The sequence below is a fragment of the Odocoileus virginianus genome, chromosome 1, assembly GCF_023699985.2.
Source record: "Odocoileus virginianus isolate 20LAN1187 ecotype Illinois chromosome 1, Ovbor_1.2, whole genome shotgun sequence".
Taxonomy (NCBI): Eukaryota; Metazoa; Chordata; class Mammalia; order Artiodactyla; family Cervidae; genus Odocoileus; species Odocoileus virginianus.
In genome coordinates, this window is record NC_069674.1 from 24728982 (window position 1) to 24744240 (window position 15259).

The 15259-nt window shown below is 39.8% G+C and overlaps 1 protein-coding gene across 3 annotated transcripts in view; it reads right to left on the minus strand.

Moving 5' to 3' along the window:
• Window positions 1–15259, minus strand: part of AHCYL2 (adenosylhomocysteinase like 2) — a 196585-nt gene that overhangs the window by 142295 nt on the left and 39031 nt on the right. The gene's annotated exons all lie outside the window — the stretch shown is intronic.

The following is a 15259-nucleotide window of genomic DNA, read 5'->3' on the forward strand; positions in this document are numbered from 1 at the left end:
TTTTTATGATTTTTTTTTTCCCATTTATTTTTATTAGTTGGAGGCTAATTACTTTACATCATTACAGTAGTTTTTGTTATACATTGAAATGAATTAGCCATGGATTTACATGTATTCCCCATCCCAGTCCCCCCTCCCACCTCCCTCTCCACCCGATCCCTCTGGGTCTTCCCAGTGCACCAGGCCCGAGCACTTGTCTCATGTACCCAACCTGGGCTGGTTATCTGTTTCACCCTAGATAATATACATGTTTCAATGCTGTTCTCTTGAAACATCCCACCCTCGCCTTCTCCCAGAGTCCACAAGTCTGTTCTATACATCTGAGTCTCTTTTTCTGTTTTGCATATAAGGTTATCGTTACCATCTTTCTAAAGTCCATATATATGTGTTAGTATACTGTAATGGTCTTTATCTTTCTGGCTTACTTCGCTCTGTATAATGGGCTCCAGTTTCATCCATCTCATTAGAACTGATTCAAATGAATTCTTTTTAATGGCTGAGTAATATTCCATGGTGTATATGTACCACAGCTTCCTCATCCATTCATCTGCTGATGGGCATCTAGGTTGCTTCCATGTCCTGGCTATTATAAACAGTGCTGCGATGAACATTGGGGTGCACGTGTCTCTTTCAGATCTGGTTTCCTTGGTGTGTATGCCCAGAAGTGGGATTGCTGGGTCATATGGCAGTTCTATTTCCAGCTTTTTAAGAAATCTCCACACTGTTTTCCATAGTGGCTGTACTAATTTGCATTCCCACCAACAGTGTAAGAGCGTTCCCTTTTCTCCACACCCTCTCCAGCATTTATTGGGAAGCACAGAATCTTATCCACTGGACTGCCTGGGAAGTCCCTAGAGTTATAGTTTTTTTAATATATAGATATTTCTACCTGGTTATATCATAAGTACTCTGGTCAAGCTGAATTTGTTTAGGGTCAAACTGATGAAAACAAGATCCTCAAGACAGCATAGGGATTTAAAAATCATCCCACAACTGCCAAAATTCATACTTGGAAATTACCAATTTAAATTAGAACTTAGAATAAAAGGGGAGTAGACTGGAACAGCAAATTTGTCTAAAAAGTCTTCAAAAGAAATTTTTTCTCATTTTCACTCTCTCTAGACATTTCCCTCATCAATTTTTTCTTAAAACAGGTAATTTGATACTTTCAGTGCTTATTCTCTTATGTTTAAAGGACTGTGAAATAAATAGAAAGTGTTACTACCATTTATTCAATTATATAAGATTAAAAAACTTATCATCCTCTCATAAAACAGAGCATCCCCCCCAACACACAAATGTCACCCAAATTCCCTCACTTCTATCATCTTACTATTTCTCTTATTATGGTTCCTCTTCTCTATCTCCTGTCTTAGGTAAGGCCCTTATCCTCTCTTACTTAGATAACCACAACAGTCTGACTATTGTCTTTGTCTTTAATACTAGCCTCACCTCCACCTCCAATGTATTATCTACTACCATTCAAATTTAGTAAAGCTAAAGTGAACTAAACTGGAGGGCGTACACACATACATACACACTCTCTCACTATTCCTCTTTCCCTCCCTTTAAACTAAATTGATATTTTAAATTAAATTGATATTTTCTGTTCATGTTACTTTATAACCCTTTTTTTTTTTTCACTTAAAACTTAAAGATAATTTCCCTTTCTTATTAAGTAAACTTGTGCACATAGTTTCTGATAGCTGAATATTACTATACAGGCTTAGATGGTAAAGAATCTGCCTGCAATGCAGGAGACTTGGGTTCGATACCTGGGTTGGGAAGATCCTCTGGAAAAGGGAATGGTTACCCACTCCAGTATTCTTGTCTGGAGAACCCTATGGACAGAGGAGTCTGGCGGGCTACATTCCATGGGGTCTCAAAGAGTCAGACATGACTTAGCAACTAAGCACATACCATACTTTACTATATCTTCACAACATAAATAATGTATTCATGCTGTGCATATTTGCGTGCTCAGTCACTTCAGTCATGTCCAGCTCTATGTGACCCGTGGACAGTAGTCCACCAGGCTCCTCTGTCCATGGGATTCTCCAAGCAAGAATATTGGAGTGGGTTGTCATGCTCTCCTCCAAGGGATCTGCCTGACCCAGGAATCGAACTGGTGTTTCCTGCATCTCTTGAATAGTGGGTGGATTCTCTACCCACTGAGACACCTGTGAAGCCCCCTAGATAATATAATGGACATATTTTTTATTAGGGTAACTCTATCTGGATATATCACTCATTATCACTGAGTAAATGATACATTCTACTTCTGAACAGAAGCTTTCAGAGAAATGCATGGTTCTATCAAGTCTCATTTTCCTCCACCACAAGGGCAACATCTCAGATAAGAGCTGCATGTCTAGTCTTGGTTCTGAAACAGAGCCACATGACAGATATGCAGTGTGAGCAAATAATAATCTCTTTGTTATTATAAGCCACTGAAATTGGGGAATTATTTGTTACCACAACCTAACCTAGCCTAAACTGATTTATATAGTATACTATGCTGCTGCTGCTATTGCTAAGTCACTTCAGTCGTGTCCGACTCTGTGCGACCCCACAGACAGCAGCCTACCCGGCTTCCCCATCCCTGGGATTCTCCAGGCAAGAACACTGGAGTGGGTTGCCATTTCCTTTTCCAATGCAAGAAAGTAAAAAGTGAAAGTGAAGTCGCTCAGTTGTGTCTGACTCTTAGCGACCCCATGGACTGCAGCCTACCAGGCTTCTCCATCCATGGGCTTTTCCAGGCAAGAGTACTGGAGTGGGGTGCCACTGCCTTCTCCGATAGTATACTATACTATATACTATATAGTATATGCTATATGTACTATACACTATATCACAAGGAAGGACTCTGACCTGGTTTTGAAGATATACTGTGCTTAAATCCCTTTAAGGACACTCATGTGCCTACCGGAGTCAAAATTCCAGCATAATTATCAAGACCCTTTCTGATATGGTCCTGCTTGTCTCTCTAGTCTCATTTCCTGAGACTCCCCTTTATATTCCATATTCTAACCATAATGGCCTATTTTAAGATTTCTCGACACATGATGTTGGCCTTTAACTTATCCCACCCCAATCAACCCAAAACTATACTTCCTTTAAGAATTCACTTAAACAGAATTTCCTCTGTGAAGGCTCACCTCAACATGCCTCCATTAAACACAACTGGTGGCTCTTACCTGAGTACCACCACAGGATTCTGAACATCCTTCAGCAGTCCTTACCTTCCTATTCTGTAAAGATTTATATTTATCATTCCAACTACACTGTGACTTCCTTGAAAGAAAAGACTTCGTTTTATTCATCTTTGGAGTCCAGATCTAATGCAGTGTTTGGCACATAATAGAGAATCAATATAAGTTTGTGAAAAGTGCTAACACACAGTCTTTTTCCAGCAAAGTTGGATACAAAAAGATGAGACACACCCTTTCACCATGCTAAAAGATAAATACCAGTATCTGACCTATTCTACTCTTATTTTGTTTCCACTTTCTTTATTAAGAATAATCTTCCAGATTGAGAGGAACAATATACATATGATTAAGTGAAAATTGAAGCCTGAGACAGAAGAAAAGATAAGAGAGCATCCAGTAGCTCAAGTTTTTGTACAGAGAGGAAACTATCAATAGAACAAAAAGACCACCTATTGAATGAGAGAAGATATGTTCTAACAAATATATCTGCTAAGGGATTAATATCCAAAATACATAAAGGACTCATACAAGTCATTAGCAAAAAAGAAAAAACAAAACAAAACACTGAATTAAAATTCAGGCAGAGGACCTGAAAGACATTTTTACAAAGATGATATACAGATAGCTAACAGGTACATGAAAAGATGCTCAACATCACCAATCATGAGGGAAATGCAAATCTAAACCACAATGAGATAACATCTCACACCTGTCAGGACAACATCAAAGACAAATAATATGTGCTGGTGAAGATGTAGAGAAAACAGAACCCTCCTGCACTGTGGGAAAGTAAATTGGTGCAACCATTATGAAAAACAGTATGGAGATGCCTCAAAAAATTAAAAACAGAACTATCAATTGCATACCTGTATATTTATCCAAAGAAAACAAAACACTATTTCAAAAACATACATGCACCCCTATGTTCATTGCAACATTATTTACAATAGCCAAGATATGGGAGCAACCTAAGTGTCTCAACAGATGAATGGAAAAGAAGATAGGTAGGTAGATAGATAGATAGATAGATAGATAGACAGATAGATAGATAGACATATGTATGTGTATATATACATGTATATATATATATATATACACACACACAATGAAATATTTTTTATCCACAAAAAAGATTGAAATCTTGCCATTTGTGACAACATAGATGGATCTAGAAAGAACTACACTAAGTGAAACAAGTCAGAGAAACACAAATACTGCATTTCACTTACATGTGAAATCTAAAAAACAAAACAAGAAAACACAAATAACTAAACGAAAATAGTCATAGATACAGAGAACAAACAGATGGCTGCCAGGCGATGGGGGAAGGAGAGAAATTAGGTGAGGGAGATTGAGAGAGACAGATTTTCAGTAACAAAACAAATGAGTCAAATGTATTTGTGTCGGGAATATAGTCAATAATCACGTTTTATCTTTGTATGATGAGGACAAACAGTAACTAGATTTGACATGATGATCACTTTGAAATGTATAAAAATAGCAAATCATTGTGCTGTGTACCAAGAAATAACATAGTGTTGTGGGTCAATTATACTTCAAACATATACACAAAACTAAGAAATAAACTAACTCATAGAAGAAGAGATCAGATTTGTACTTACCACAGGCAAGGACTGAAGAGGGGGAATTTGATGAAGACAGGCAAAAAGCACAAACTAGAATAACTAAATACTAGGGATGTAACGTACAACATGATAAAAATAATTAACATTACTAAATATTATATATGAAAGTTGTCAAGAGAAAAAATTCTAAGAGTTCTCTTCACTAAAGAGAACTTTTTTTCCCTATTTCCTTAATTTTGTATCCATATGAGGTGCTGGATATTCACTAACTTACTGTGATAATCATTTCATGAGGTATGCAAGTCAAATCACGATGCTGCACACCTTAAACATATGGTATATATCAATTATATCCATATAAAACTGGAAAGGGAAAAAAAATTTTCACAAGGATTTCCAGCAATATTCTATGCCAGCCTATGGCAGAATAAGGAAGAGGTAAAGAAAGCACTAGAAGCTAGAAAGGGTTCAATAAGAAAAAAATCATGCTAACCTAATTTAAAAACTACTAGATTGAGAGATCAGAGACATAGAGTAGGTCAAATACATTTCGTTGAGATCAAAGTAAAGTTTCTTAGGTGACGGATTGAGAATAAGCTGAACCATCTCATATTATTCATCAATGACTTGATATTGAGAAATGGAATAATTTCCTGTCATATCTGAAAACAAAGATGTCACAGTCATAAGCAATTGCAGCCATCAAGGATGGTCAAGCTAGTGAGCCCTGACGGAACTCAGGAAGGAAAGAATACATGTCATCTAGCAGCCATCAGACTGCAGCCACTCCCCATGACCCCTGAGGAAACTTAGGGTGTGAAAACACAGGATACTGTCCCCAGATAGGAAGATGCATATCAAAGGAATGATTCCAGTGAGGTCAGACTCCTGCATTATCCTATACACAGAAAATCGCTAAATTCCTTACCTTGACATATATGGTTTACCAGTAATCTTGTGACTTTCCAGATTACCTGCCCTTTGTAGCAAAACTCCTACATATCCTAGCTCCTCCCCTCACCCCTTGGAGCACTTTCTCAGCGCTATCTGAAAGCTGTCCACAGTCCTCATTTGACCCAAATAAAACTTAATTCCCAATTCTCATATTGTACAAATTTTTTTCAACAGTATCAGTCTGGATGGAAAGCTCTCAGGTTATCTCAGGGCTCTGTATTTGACCTTACTTTTTTCAGTGTTTATCAATACCTTGAAGATTCAAGTGGTAGCTTATAAATTTTCCTAGTGATATAAAACCTGGGAAGATTAGGTAATATCATGAAAGTCATAATCGAAAATCAAAAATATCTGAACAGGTATATTGAAACAATGGGCTGAAAATGCAAAGTGGAATTTATCAAGGATACATGTAAATGCATTTATCTAAACAAAAGTATGCCACTAGTAAGAAATCAATTTTTAAAAATTTATTGCAAGTTACATAAGGAATTTAAAATATGCTGGTATTTTCACTTTTGGGGCTGCATCGAGTGGCTTGTGGAGTCTTAGCTCCATGACCAGGGATCAAACTCAGGCCCTTGGCAGTGAGCATGCAGAGCTCTAACCACCGCATCACAAGAGAATTCCCAAGGAATCAATTTTAATATTAGTTGATAATTAGTTGAGAGTTTATTTGACTGTAAGCTAAAGATGAAGCTTTGATGTGTAGTGTCAGCTTACAACCTTTACACAAATTCAGTTAATAAAATAACAGTCTAGAGACTGATGGGAGAAGGAAATGGCAACCCTCTCCAGTATTCTTGCCTGGAGAACCCCATGGACAGAGGAGCCTGGCAGGCCACACAAAGTCCATGGGATCACAAGAGTCGGACATGACTTAGTGACTAAACCACCACCACTAGTGACCGAACAGAGAAGAAAATCACTACAGGTCAGGCAACTTCCTGAGAATTGTAATTAGAATATAACCTCTTAAAAGTGACAACTCACTAACAATGAAAAATCAGAAAGAGAAGTTAAGGAATCAATCCCATTCACCACTGCAACAAAACAAACTAAATATCTAAGAATAAACTTAGCTAAGAAGACAAAAGAATTGTACACAGAAAAGTATAAGACACTAATGAAAGAAATCAAAGATGACATAAACAGATGGAGAGATATTCCATGTTCCTGGGTAGAAGAATCAGTATTGTGAAAATGACTATACTCCCAAACACAATCTACAGATTCAATGTGACCCCTATCAAATTACCAATGACATTTTTCACAGAACTAGGACAATAATTTTCACAATTCATATGGAAACACAAAAGACCCTGAATAGCCAAAGCAGTCTTGAGAAAGAAGGATGGAGCTGGAGGAATCAAGCTTCCTGATTTCAGATTATACTACAAAGCTACAGTCATTAAGACAGTATAGTACTGGCACAAAAACAGAACTATAAAACACTGGAACAGGATAAAAAGCCAAGAAATAAATCCATGCACATATGGGTACCTTATTTTTGACAAAGGAAGCAAGAATATACAATGCGGCAAAGACAGCCTCTTCAATAAATGGTGCTGGGAAAACTGGACAGCTACATGTAAACGAATGAAATTAGGACATTTCCTAACACCATACACAAAGATAAACTCAAAATGGATTAAAAACCTAAATGTAAGACCAGACACTATAAAACTGTTAGAGGAAAACATAGGCAGAACACTAAATGACATAAATCAAAGCAAAATCTTCTATGGCCCACCTCCTAGAGCAATGGAAACAAAAATAAAAGTAAACAAGTAGGATCTGATTAAACTTAAAAGCTTTTGCACAGCGAAGGAAACACTAAGCAAGGTGAAAAGACAACCCTCAGAATGTGAGAAAATAATAGCAAATGAAACAACTGACAAAGGATTAATTTCCAAAATACACAAGCAGCTCATACAATTCAATACCAGAAAAACAAACAACCCAATCAAAAAGTGGGAAAAAGACCTAAACAGACATTTCTCCAAAGAAGACATACAGATGGCTAACAAACACATGAAAATATGCTCTACAACACTCATTATTATAGAAATGCAAATCAAAACCACAATGAGATATCACTTCACACCGGTCAGAATGGCTGTCATCAAAAAGCCTACAAACAATAAATGCTGGAGAGGTTGTGGAGAAAAGGGAATGCTCTTGCACTATCAGTGGGAATGTAAACGGATACAGCCACTATGGAAGATGGTATGGAGATTCCTTAAAAAACTAGGAATAAAACTACCATATGACTCAGCAATCCCACTCCTAGGCACATACCCTGAGGAAACCAAAATTGAAAAAGACAAATGTATCCCACTGTTCACTGCAGCACTATTTACAATAGCTAGAACATGGAAGCAACCTAGATGTCCATCGACAGATGAATGGATAAAGAAGCTGTGTTACATATACACAATGAAATATTACTCAGCCATAAAAAGGAACACCTTTGAATCAGTTCTAATGAAGTGGATGAACCTAGAACCTACTCTACAGAGTGAAGTTAAGTCAGAGAAAGATAAATATCATATTCTAATGCATATATATGAAATCTAGAAAAATGGTACTGAAGAATTTATTTTCAGGGCAGGAATGGAGAAACAGACATAGAAAATAGACTTGTGGCCATGGGGAGAGGGGAGGAGAGGGTGAGATGTATGGAAAGAGTAACATGGAAACTTACCGTATATAAAATAGACAGCCAACGGGAATTTGCTGTATGGCTCAGGAAACTCAAACAAGGGCTCTGTATCAACCTAGAGGGGTGGGATGGGGAAGGAGATGGGAGGGACGTTCAAAAGGGAGGGGATATATGTATACTTGTGGCTGATTCACATTGAGGTTTGACAGAAAACAACAAAATTCTGTAAAGCAATTATCCTTCAATAAAAAATAAATTAATTAAAAAATAAAGTGATAACTCACCACTTATAACAGATTCAGAAGAAGACAACCAGGATGGTAGTACTGGGGCTGGCAAAATAAACCAAATGAAAGAAAGACCTGAGAGAATCAGGAATGATATCCATAGAGATGAGAAGATCTGAGATAGTAATAGTAACATCAGAGCTGTTTCCCAGTTCTTTGAATGACTGTTATATTGAATGGCACAAATTATGTTTTATACATTTTGTACTTATTTCCCATGCACACAGTTCCAAACGTGTGTGTGTGTGTGTGTGTGTGTGTGAGTGCATGCTCAGCCATGCCCAACTCTTCGCCACCCCATGGGCTGCAGCCTGTCCATGGGATTCTCCAGGCAAGAACACTGGAGCGGGTTGCCATTTCCTTCTCCAGGGGATCTTCCTGACCCAGGGATCAAACCCACGTCTCCTGCATTGGCAGGCAGATTCTTTACCACTGCACCACCTGGGAAGCCCTAACTTGTCATGTAATAAATGCTCAAGAATTTGAAGCTCAAAAATCAACTCAGCTGTTGATGGCTAAGTCAACAAAGAATTGTTACACAGGAGTATCTAACGTGATCTCAATGACAACTCAATGAAAGGATAAAGCTGGAGGAAAAAACTTAACTGAAAGAGCCTTAACTGAAGCAAGCTACCTAGGCTATGTGAGGAATATTACCCTGAAAGTTAGAATTTCTGTCTTCTATCAGATGATGTTCTTTATTATACCAGTACTTATATTTCAGTTCCTCTTGTATTAATAAATATTTTTACAATAGAAAGTCATTTTTCCACTCTTCTTTTACAAACAGAAATCTGAGGCTGAGAGAAGCTATTTACCTGGCACCAAACTGCATGACAATGGTTAAACTTGAATTAGAACTCTAAGCTTTTTACTCACAATCTCTTTGTTAAAACTGCTACACTCGTTAGAAAGTGAACGTAAAAGTCGTTCATTCATTCTCGTCCTTGTGACCCCATGGACTGTATAGTCCATGGAATTCTCCAGGCCAGAATACTGGAGTGGGTAGCCTTTCCCTTCTCCATGGGATCTTTCCAACCCAAGGATCGAACCCAGGTCTCCCGCATTGCAGGCGAATTCTTTACCACCTGAGCCACAAGGGAAGCCCACTAGATTCATTAGGGACACAGTAAACAAGTAGAGTATTACACTTATCAACCCAACTCCAATTTGGTACTACTCTGGCTTCACTTTTATTGCTTCTTTCAGCCATCCAACTGAGAAGGCAATGGCAACCGACTCCAGCGCCCTTGCCTGGAGAATCCCAGGGATGGCGGAGCCTGGTGGGCTGCTGTCTATGCAATCGCAGAGAGTGGGACACAACTGAAGCGACTTAGCAGCAGCCAGCCATCCAATCTCTAAATCCACAAAGTAAGGCTGCATTAAAACTATACAACATTTAGAAATTTTTATTTCTTAAAGCTGAAATGCGAAAACAAAAAAATGAGATTTGAAACCAAAGACTTGTCTCTTTCGTGTTGCTTAAGGAGTAGCCATGGCACAATAAGGTCTACCGTAAGCAAACCTCGGCCAACGGGGCCTACTAAGCACACACCACGCTGTTTCCTGGAAACCTAAGTGGCTTCCTTGGGCACTGCAGAGCTGCGCAAAGGCAGTAACGGAAGACAGTGAGAAAAATTTTAACTTCAGTAGAAGAAAAAGAAGTGCTCATGTGTATGAAGAAGATAAGCACATGAAAGATTCATTGTGTTTTATATACATGGGGCTAGCTTGTCAAAAAGCTATAAAAGAAAGCTGGAGAGGCACAGGACTTGACAGTATTCAAGGAGGAGTTACACCAGGTTTTTAATAGCAAACTGGTGGTCAGCTCTAGTAGTAAAATCTCTAAAGGAATGCTCTAACAAGTGCCCACACTCTCAATTTCCTTCCCAAGGAGACTTATTTACATTATAATTGTTGCTACGGTTACTTTAATTCCATCACAGCTCCTTTCTCCAGTTGCTAACCTGGAGCTCCAGCCTGGGTGGTACCCGTTCACAATCAAAAACCTCAACTGAAGCAGACTCAAAATTCAGGCTACTCAAAAGCTCATGACCTACAGAAGGAGAGTTCTATTAACAAAAATTGCCAAAAGTTGGGGCTCTTTGTTTCCTCTATTTTTTCTACTTAAGATCTTACTGCCATCTCAGGAAACTCTAGGAGTCAATATTTTTACCAGCCCTAACCAGAGATTCTTAAAGGAAAAACAAGACAACATGAATTTCATAACGAGTAATGGATCGAAGCTGTGATTCCTATATTACCAGTATCTCTCCCCCCTTGCTTTAATCAAAAAAAGACCATTATCTAAAAAGACATTGAAAAGTCTCTCACATGACACATCACTATTATCTTTTTTTTTTAATATTTATTTATTTGGCTGCACCAAGTGTTAGTTGCAGCATGTAGGATCTTCGATCTTCACTGTGGCATGTGGGATCTGCATTTGCAGTGTGTGGGATTTTATTTTTAGTTGCAGCATGTGAAACCTAGTTCCCAGATCAGGGATTGAACCTATGCCCCCTGCACTGGGAGCATGGTGTCTTAGTCACTGAACCAACCAGCAGGGAAGTCCTACCAACTACTATCTTCTAAGAATAACAACATATAGTACTGGCTATATATAAGCAGTACCTAAACCAGATATAAACAATGAGGTTAGTATATTCTGTATTAAAGCAATAACCAAACAGAACATATAGTAACAGAAAAAGGAAAGAAAGGGGAAGTGAAGAACAAAAAAAGAGCAAGATTTCAGAACCATGAAATCCAAATAATCACTTTAAGTACAGTTAATTAACAACAACAACAACAACAACAAAAATGTTCCAATGATAATGAGAAACATTATTCTCAAAGACAGCAACAATGCAAGACACATAGGTAGTGGTCTGTAGATACCCACCTTAGTCAGCCATTACAGGTTTCAAAGACCACCCACAGGGAAAGTGAAGTTTCACAGTTCTATATTTTTATTGTTTATTCTTGTATCCCCATTCTCATCATTCTCTCAACTTAAGCAATCACTGTAATGTACTTAATGTGCTTAGATGTTTTCTAATAAACTGTGTAATGTGTTTTACTTACATACCTTTTCAAAATTTATATAGATGCTATTGTTACATATCTCAATCTGTTTCTGTTTTTAATTACCACTATGCTTTTAAGAGGGCTTCCCAGGTGGCACTAGTGGTAAAGATCCGGCCTGCCAATGCAGAAGACATAAGAGACGCAGGTCCGAACCCTGGGTCGGGAAGATCCCCTGGCAGAGGGCATGGCAACCCACTCCAGTATTCTTGCCTGGAGAATCCTATGGACAGAGGAGCTTGGTGGGCTGCAGTCCTTAGGGCTGCACAGAGTCAGACATGACTGAAGTGACTTGGCACGCACACATACTTTTAAGGTCCATCATGTTTCCATGCATACATCTAGTTCACCACTTCAAACTGCTAGATAGTATCCTGTGGAATAAATCTATCATAATTTACTCAACATTGGGCAAAGAGTATGGACAATAAGATTGTTTTCCATAAGCACAAATAACAAGCAGTGAACAACCAACCACTTATGGACCTATGTGAGAATTTCTTTCAGGTATACAGCTACAAAAAGAACTGCTGGATCACAGTGTATCTGGGTAAGTACCACCCTTAAATAGTTAGACAGGTCTACACTTCTACGAAGAATCTCTTGATGAAAGTGAAAGAGGAGAGTGAAAGAGTTGGCTTAAAACTCAACAATCATCATCGCTTCTCGGCCTTTTGGCTAAGATCAAGTGTAAAACTCAACAATCAGAAAACTAAGATCATGGCCTCTGGTCCCATCACTTCATGGCAAATACATGGGGAAACAGCAGAAGCAGTGACAGACTTTCATCTTCTTGGGCTCCAAAATCATTGCAGATGGTGACTGTAGCCATGAAATTAAAAGACGCTTACTTCTTGGAAGGAAAGTTATGACCAACCTAGACAGAATATTAAAAAGCAGAGACATTACTTTGCCAACAGAGGTCCGTCTAGTCAAAGCTATGGTTTTTCCAGTAGTCATGTATGGATGTGAGAGTTGGACTATAAAGAAAGCTGAGTGCTGAAGAATTGATGCTTTTGAACTGTGGTGTTGGAGAAGACTCTTGAGAGTCCCTTGGACTGCAAGGAGATCCAACCAGTCCATCCTAAAGGAGATCAGTCCCGAATGTTCACTGGAAGGACTGATGCTGAAGCTGAAACTCCAATATTTGGGCCACCTGATGCAAAGAACTGACTCATTGGAAAAGACCTTGATGCTGGGAAAGATTGAAGGCAGGAGGAGAAGGCGACGAGAGAGGATAAGAAGGCTGGATGGCATCACCGATTCAATAGACATGAGTTTGAGTAAACTCCAGGAGTTGGTGATGGACAGGAAGGCCTGGAGTGCTACAGTCCATGGGGTCACAAAGAGTCAGACACAAATGAGCAACTGAACGGACACTTCTACCAACAAGGAACTAGGGTATCTGTGCAGCCACTGCTTACCAAGCACTGGGCGAGACACTCCGGATCCTTTTTCCACTATAAACCTCATCCTCTTCAGCTGGTCTTTACCCCTTTGCTTTTCACATCAGCAGTCACCACGTCACAACTATGAATGTAAGGGTTTCCTCCCTTGCCCCTCCCTGACCATCAAGTTCCCTATTCTAATACAATGATGCCCTGGGCTGCCAAGGCTTCCACTAACCATGAAACTTATGAAACAAAATCAAACAGCAAATGTTATTTTAACAAGTTTAACTCTTAAAAAGTCATTAATTGAAGTTTTCCCATTACACTGAACACCAAGAAATTTTTTGTCTACATTTTAGACCATTCTATAGTCCATTTTCTTTCCCTTTTTAGGGAGTACTTGGAGAAACAGAACCATTTATTTGGAACTCTTCATACATAAAATAAGGGGAGCTGTATTACAATCAGTGTTTTTAATCTAAACTCTGGAACTGAGGACTCAAGATGATCATGTCAAGACAAAACAGGGTTATCTATGCCTCTTCAATTAGAACAGAATAAAAAAATTTTTTAACGTATATATTTTGTTTGCTCCTTAGATTCAGTCTGGAAAATTGGTTCAATAAGAAAAAGATTTATTCACACATAACTAGTTGGGAGTATTAACTGGTACAACCTACCTCTACTGTATTTGGCAATATTCACAAAATAAAAAATAAATACATTCCTTTTGAGTTAGAATTTCACTTGTAAGAATATTTCTATAGACATTCAAGTATCTGTCCAGATACATACAAGTATATTCATTATAGCTTCGTTTGTCACAGCAAAATATATTGAAAACAGCTCCCAGGAGGAGGAGCCAAGATGGCGGAGGAATAGGATGGGGAGACTACTTTCTCTCCAACAAATTCATCGAAAGAACAATTGAACGCAGAGCAAACTTCACGAAACAACTTCGGATCGCTAGCTGAGGTCATCAGGCGTCCAGAAAAGAAGCCCATTGTCTTCGAAAGGAGGTAGGACAAAATATAAAAGATAAAAAGAGAGACAAAAGAGCTAAGGATGGAAATCCGTCCCGGGAAGGGAGTCTTAATAGAGGAAGTTTCCAAACACCAGGAAACCCTCGCACTGGCGGGTCAGGGGTAAGTTTTTTAATCTCGGAGGGCAACCTGACTGGGAGGGGAAGAATAAATAAAACCCACAGATTACGTGCCTAAAAACAACTCCCAGCAAAAAAGTACCCCAGACAACCGCATCCGCCACCAGCAAGTGGGGGCGGAAAGGAGAGGAGCGGGCAGCATTGCTTAGGGTAAGGACCGGGCCTGAGTGCCCTGAGGACAATCGGAGGGAGCTTTTGTGAGTTACCAACTTAAACTGTGGAACAACAAAAGAGAGAGAGAAAATTAACCGGCCCGAACACACTGCTGGCTGTCCAGAGAAGAGCTTGCGGGCTGTGGACCGGCCCAGCCCCGCCGGAGGCAGGAGGGAGGGGAAAGGGGCATTCTCTGCCCCAAGGACCGCATCCCCTACCACACTGCAAACAGGCCTCCAGTTTCTAATCAAAGACCTCCTGAGATTCTGGATGGGCGACATCCACCGGGAGGGTCGCGGCTAAACACACGGCGCACGCACCCAACTGGAGCGGGCGGGGACTGGGGCTAGGGACGCAGAGACGAGAAGGCGCACCACACCCGACTGGCTCGGGTGGAAACTGAGGCTGGGACCGCGGAGGAGAGAAGGCGCGCGGCACCCGGGGAGAGTGCACCGTCAAGCTCCTGGCTGCCTGAGCTGCTCAGGCCTGGGAAGGCACAAATGCAGGTGCAGCCGACTCCGCGCTTTTGTGGAACACCCGAGGGCTGGAACCGCGCTCAGTGCAGGGCACGCTCCATATAGAGCAGCCAGGAGCCTGAGCAGCATAGACGCGGAAAGCAGCGCCGGTCCCTCCCCGCAGCGCGAGGGAACTAGCAACCTGAAAAAGAGACCACCTCCGCCCGCCTGTGTCAGGGCAGAAATTAGGTACTGAAGAGACCGGCAAACAGAAGCCAAATAAACAAAAGCAACCACTTCAGAAGGG